The sequence below is a fragment of the Helianthus annuus genome, chromosome 8 (genome assembly GCF_002127325.2).
Source record: "Helianthus annuus cultivar XRQ/B chromosome 8, HanXRQr2.0-SUNRISE, whole genome shotgun sequence".
Taxonomy (NCBI): domain Eukaryota; kingdom Viridiplantae; phylum Streptophyta; class Magnoliopsida; order Asterales; family Asteraceae; genus Helianthus; species Helianthus annuus.
The window spans coordinates 7,150,691-7,157,564 of record NC_035440.2 but is presented as its reverse complement, the minus strand read 5'-3'; the positions used below and the strand labels follow the sequence as shown (position 1 = coordinate 7,157,564).

The window sequence follows — 6,874 nt, the reverse complement described above, 5'->3', positions numbered from 1 at the left end:
CGAGCATGCGTAATAGACTTCGGGGGAAGCTGGGATGACCACTTGCCGTTGGTGGAATTTTCATACAACAACAGTTATCACAGCGGCATTCGAATGGCACCGTATGAATTGTTGTATGGAAGAAAGTGTAGAACTCCAATTTGTTGGGGAGAGGTGGGACAGAGAGAAATTGCACCCAACGAGGTGGTGGCTAAAACTAACGAGAAGATCGATCTTGTGCGAGCCCGTTTGAAAGCGGCTCAAGATCGACAAAAGGCCTATGCAGATCAAAGGAGGCGACCCATCGAATTTCAAGTAGGTGATTATGTGTTATTAAAGGTTTCCCCGTGGAAAGGTATAATCCGTTTCCGTAAGCGAGGAAAGCTAGGTCCTCGCTATATAGGACCTTTCAAGATTGTGGCCCGGGTTGGGGAGGTAGCATATCGGTTGGAATTACCGCCAATTTTGGATGGAATACATGACACATTCCATGTGTCACAATTGAGAAAGTGTTTAGCGGATGAGACGGCATATGTGCCCATTGACGATATTGAGCTGGACGAAAGATTGAATTATATCGAGAAGCCGATAGCTATCAAGGATTCTAAGGTAACGCGCCTGCGGAACAAAACTATAAAGCAAGTCTTGGTGCAATGGCAACATCGGAAGGGATCGGATCTCACATGGGAGTTAGAGGATGAAATGAGGAAGCTCTACCCGACATTATTTGGTATGTATTAAGGTTTCGGGGACGAAACCTTTTGTAAGGGGGGCAGACTTGTAACACCCCAAAATATGTAATTTATTTATATTACTTGAAAGCCTAGTCATGTTATATTTTAACCTAGCATGTTAGTAACTTATTAGAAGGAAGTTAAATGATAAATAAACAAACTAAGAAAGTTAAGGGGCTAAACTTGTTAAAAAGAATAAAAGTTTTAATTAAAACAAATAAAAGGAAAATTGAAAACACAAAACACACTACTGGTGTGATTGTGGGATCGATCAAGAAGGGGGGAGCCAAGAACAAACCCTAATTTTCAGAAATTCACAAGATTAGGAAGGAATTAAGGGCTTAAATTGATGCATGAGCTCTAATCTTTAACTATCTAAGCTTGTTCAACTCAAGGTAAGTCGAAATTTCTGATTTGACGATTTGTAGAAAGTGGGATTTAACCCAATCATGAAATCATGTGAAAATCTTGTGTAATTTGAGTTAGGAATTCGTACTAGACTGAGGATTTTGTATAATTTTGATTGTTTGAATGATTAGGGTTCATACCCACTTGTTGTAGGAAGAAGATGAAAATGATGATTTATAATGATATGTTTATGAAATGTTAATTGATACATAATCTGATTGTGAAAGGGGAATTTAGATTAGCTAGATGTGTAGGATGAAAGAAAGTCATGAACTTGATTGATTCTTGTTAGATTAGAAGGTGAATAAGTAGGGTTATGCCAAAAATACTTGTATCTTGTGCTTTGATGATAACATGCACATCAAGTGTTTGACAAAATGCCTCAATGAAAATGCTAGTCATATAAGCTATAAATCTTGTATGAATTTAACATGTTTATGAAGTATGAGCAAGTTGTATGATGTTTTATTGATATGTGTAAATGAGTATGAAACATGAATTAAAAGAATGAATGTTTATATGTAGGCATTAAGGAAGAAAGTTCAAGTCAAGGGAAGCCGCAAGGGAATCAAGACCGAGGTACGTTATTTGTACAATTTGGGTTTACTTTAGATATGTGTTTGTCCGTAATTGTACTAAATTGTATCAAGCATGGTTAAGATATATGATTGGACCTTTCTCTTGAATGGGTCGGATAATGAAATTGTAAGACTAGAAAGACGGGTATGAAGTTTCGTTGGAACTCACTACCGTGTAAGTATGAAAGAATGTAGCTTAGTATAAGGTTTGTATGTCCCTTTTATTTTAAGTTCGTAAGGTAATTTCTTAAGTAAAGAAGGAACCCTCGTTCTAATATGTTTTGATGTTGTGATCATGTAGGTAAATCTCATGTCTAGTTATCAAGCTTGCCCGGATCGAACACACCTCAAGCCCGTCAAGCGCTCCGCATTTTGTATAAAGTCGATGTCAAATTACCTAGTTACTTATGTTTGTGTTTTGTACTTAAACTAGTTTGGTTATGGTTGTCTTTTGAAAAGTTGTCGTAGGTGCATACATACTTATGGTTTTCGAAACTAAGGATAGGTCATCTTTTATTGTGTATGTCATGTCTTTGAATGTTTGTGTATAGTTGAATGAAGTTTGTTTATGAAAAACAGGGTATCGCCCGTTTACCAACGGGTCATGCCCAAATTTTTGTTAGAAAAGTATGTTGTCATTTATTAAATTTTAAAGGAAAAATTATGGTCGTTACAATTACCCACATAAATACCAACTCATAACCACTTTTGATCCGTCATAAGACTGAATCATTTGCAAGTTATTGTAATGACAACCGTTAGTTACGACGGTTGCGTTTATGAGCTATAACTATGGAAATGCAGGATAAAATGAGTATGAACGACTTACAGAAGTGTGTTCTTGCTTATAGAGCAGAGAAAGATGCTTGGAGCTTCTTTAGAATGACCAGAGAAGTTGATTTGTGTTGTGTGAATTGTTATGAGCCAATGTGGCTATTTATAGTGAAACTTAGGCTCTAAGATCATTACAACTCATGCTACAATGAGTGTGGATGATGGGCAGATGTCCCCTAAGTGTTATGGGTCGAGCATAGAGTGCCCATGCCCCATTAATTGGTTGTTGGTCGTTCAAAGGGTCCAAAGGTCAAGTAGTTACAATGTTTCTGCATCTGGGCGTCTAATGTGGCCCGCATGGGAGTTCCATGCGTTTACAATGCGGGCCGCCTGGGATCTAAATATCAGACGAGTAAAAGAGAAGGCGCGCGGCCCGCCTCAACTTAACCAACATGCAATGCGGGTCGCGTGAGGCCTGTTTTTTCAGATTTTTAAAATCTTTTGAAATGATTACGAAATCCTGGTAATTAATAACGAAATCTTTCGTAATGATTTACCTGACCTTTCGAGTTTGAAGGGGTAACTTTGCGGTTTGGCCCTCGGTTAATTACAATTAAGGACCTCGTGTTATTTACCCGCGTTGTTAAGTCCCCGTTTATTTTATTAATTGTTCAGAAAGCCTTAACTTTCATTATTGACGCTTTTAACCCTTCTCATACGAATTTGAGTATAACTCTTTCGTTTTAAAACGGAACTCCGCGGAATTTATACAGTATATTCTAGTGAGCGTGTAATACTGTTACGAAGCCTTGGGAACGTTAAAGGGTCACTCAGAGGTATAATTAAACATGTTGACACAGTTAACCCCTGTAGCTCGTAATCTCTCACTTTCTTCCGCGTTTCACTTCCGTATGATTTATGATTTATTCGTTTGAAGGTACAAGCATTTATTTAGGGTTACTATACAATATATTTACCCTTGTTGACATTTATAGCCCTCGAATTTATATACTTTCAAGGCTTGTCAAAATTAGTCCTTTATTTATTATAGATGCCACGTGTAAACAAATGACACGTGTTAACACATCATTGGACACAAAAATTCGAGGTGTTACATCCTCACCCCCTTAAAATAAATCTCGACCCGAGATTTACTCAAATAAATAGGGGTACTTTTCTTTCATTGTAGCTTCGACTTCCCACGTATATTCAGGACCTCTACGAGCATCCCATTTGACTTTTACAATCGGTACGTGCTTTCTGCGAAGCTTCTTCACCTGTCGATCTTCAATCGACAAAGGTTTTTCTATAAACTTTAAGCTCTCATCTATATGCACATCTGTGTGTGGAATCACCAATGATTCATCGGCGAAGCACTTTTTGAGATTGCAGATGTGGAACACATTGTGAATTCCATTGAGCTCTTCAGGCAAGTTTAACTTATAGGCAACTGATCCGACCCGTTCAATGACCTCAAAAGGTCCTATGTATCTCGGACTCAGTTTGCCCTTCTTTCCGAAACGCATCACCCCCTTCCAGGGTGACACCTTAAGTAATACCTTTTCACCCACTTCGAAGTGAAAATCCTTACGCTTTGGATCAGCGTAGCTCTTCTGCCTATCACGGGCAGCCTTGAGACGTTCCCGGATCTGGACAATCTTGTCCGTCGTCTGGAAAACAATCTCTGGTCCTGATAGTTGGACCTCCCCTACTTCCGCCCAACAAACAGGCGATCTGCATTTCCTACCATATAATGCCTCGAAAGGCGCAACCTTTATGCTGGTGTGGTAGCTATTATTGTAGGAGAATTCGATCAGGGGTAGGTTCTTATCCCAGTTACCACCTAAATCGATCGCACATGCACGAAGCATGTCTTCTAGCGTTTGGATAGTACGCTCACTTTGACCGTCCGTCTGTGGATGGTTAGCCGTACTAAAGTTTAGACGCGTGCCCAAAGATTGCTGGAAACTTTTCCAGAAATGAGATGTGTATCTAGTATCCCTGTCGGAGATAATAGACACAGGTATGCCGTGTAAGGCTACAATCTTATCAACATAAAGTTGGGCTAGCATATCGGAGCTATACGTCTCCTTGATGGGTAGAAAGTGAGCTGATTTAGTCAGCCTATCGACTATGACCCATATTGTATCGTTTCCTTTCCTGGTTTTGGGTAACTTGGTTATGAAGTCCATAGTTACGCATTCCCACTTCCACTCGGGAAGCTCAGGCTGTTGTAGCAAGCCAGACGGCTTTTGGTGCTCGGCTTTGACTTGAGCACATGTTAAGCACTTTGCTACATGGGCGGCTACAGACTTTTTCAAGCCTATCCACCAATAATTTGCCTTTAAGTCTTGGTACATTTTGTCTGCACCAGGATGGACTGAGTATTTGGAACTATGGGCTTCCTGGAGAACAACATCTCGTAATCCTCCATAAATTGGAACCCATATACGTCCGTTCAATCTAAGGATTCCATCCTTGCTAAGAGTCAACTGCTCCTCAGTTACTCCCAGCTTTTCATTAGGGTAATTAGCTTCCAACACAGCCTCTCGCTGTGCAGCTAATATGTAACACCCCAAAATATGTAATTTATTTATATTACTTGAAAGCCTAGTCATGTTATATTTTAACCTAGCATGTTAGTAACTTATTAGAAGGAAGTTAAATGATAAATAAACAAACTAAGAAAGTTAAGGGGCTAAACTTGTTAAAAAGAATAAAAGTTTTAATTAAAACAAATAAAAGGAAAATTGAAAACACAAAACACACTACTGGTGTGATTGTGGGATCGATCAAGAAGGGGGGAGCCAAGAACAAACCCTAATTTTCAGAAATTCACAAGATTAGGAAGGAATTAAGGGCTTAAATTGATGCATGAGCTCTAATCTTTAACTATCTAAGCTTGTTCAACTCAAGGTAAGTCGAAATTTCTGATTTGACGATTTGTAGAAAGTGGGATTTAACCCAATCATGAAATCATGTGAAAATCTTGTGTAATTTGAGTTAGGAATTCGTACTAGACTGAGGATTTTGTATAATTTTGATTGTTTGAATGATTAGGGTTCATACCCACTTGTTGTAGGAAGAAGATGAAAATGATGATTTATAATGATATGTTTATGAAATGTTAATTGATACATAATCTGATTGTGAAAGGGGAATTTAGATTAGCTAGATGTGTAGGATGAAAGAAAGTCATGAACTTGATTGATTCTTGTTAGATTAGAAGGTGAATAAGTAGGGTTATGCCAAAAATACTTGTATCTTGTGCTTTGATGATAACATGCACATCAAGTGTTTGACAAAATGCCTCAATGAAAATGCTAGTCATATAAGCTATAAATCTTGTATGAATTTAACATGTTTATGAAGTATGAGCAAGTTGTATGATGTTTTATTGATATGTGTAAATGAGTATGAAACATGAATTAAAAGAATGAATGTTTATATGTAGGCATTAAGGAAGAAAGTTCAAGTCAAGGGAAGCCGCAAGGGAATCAAGACCGAGGTACGTTATTTGTACAATTTGGGTTTACTTTAGATATGTGTTTGTCCGTAATTGTACTAAATTGTATCAAGCATGGTTAAGATATATGATTGGACCTTTCTCTTGAATGGGTCGGATAATGAAATTGTAAGACTAGAAAGACGGGTATGAAGTTTCGTTGGAACTCACTACCGTGTAAGTATGAAAGAATGTAGCTTAGTATAAGGTTTGTATGTCCCTTTTATTTTAAGTTCGTAAGGTAATTTCTTAAGTAAAGAAGGAACCCTCGTTCTAATATGTTTTGATGTTGTGATCATGTAGGTAAATCTCATGTCTAGTTATCAAGCTTGCCCGGATCGAACACACCTCAAGCCCGTCAAGCGCTCCGCATTTTGTATAAAGTCGATGTCAAATTACCTAGTTACTTATGTTTGTGTTTTGTACTTAAACTAGTTTGGTTATGGTTGTCTTTTGAAAAGTTGTCGTAGGTGCATACATACTTATGGTTTTCGAAACTAAGGATAGGTCATCTTTTATTGTGTATGTCATGTCTTTGAATGTTTGTGTATAGTTGAATGAAGTTTGTTTATGAAAAACAGGGTATCGCCCGTTTACCAACGGGTCATGCCCAAATTTTTGTTAGAAAAGTATGTTGTCATTTATTAAATTTTAAAGGAAAAATTATGGTCGTTACAAGTTGGTATCAGAGCCTAGGTTTGAGGGATTCAAGCATCAAACACTTGAACTCAAACCGAAGCTCATGTGAAGAGTGTGTTCGACCCGCGGCGCGAAGCAAGTAAGTACTTTAAAGATTATTTCGTATTATGAATGAGTTATTTAGGGAACGTTAGGAAAGATCATCATGGGATGATGTGTAAAGGTCTGGGACGAAACGGATTGGTACGGGTTAAAAC

The 6,874-nt window shown here is 38.1% G+C and overlaps 2 long non-coding RNA genes across 2 annotated transcripts; both read left to right on the top strand.

The window, feature by feature from the left end:
* The first annotated feature begins 971 nt into the window (after positions 1-971).
* On the top strand, positions 972-2,220 carry LOC110870779. The gene is made up of 3 exons (XR_002553229.2): positions 972-1,108; positions 1,647-1,700; positions 2,001-2,220. It is a non-coding gene; the product is annotated as an uncharacterized LOC110870779 (long non-coding RNA).
* Positions 2,221-5,252: 3,032 nt separating this feature from the next.
* On the top strand, positions 5,253-6,501 carry LOC110870780. The gene is made up of 3 exons (XR_002553230.2): positions 5,253-5,389; positions 5,928-5,981; positions 6,282-6,501. It is a non-coding gene; the product is annotated as an uncharacterized LOC110870780 (long non-coding RNA).
* Positions 6,502-6,874: the final 373 nt, after the last annotated feature.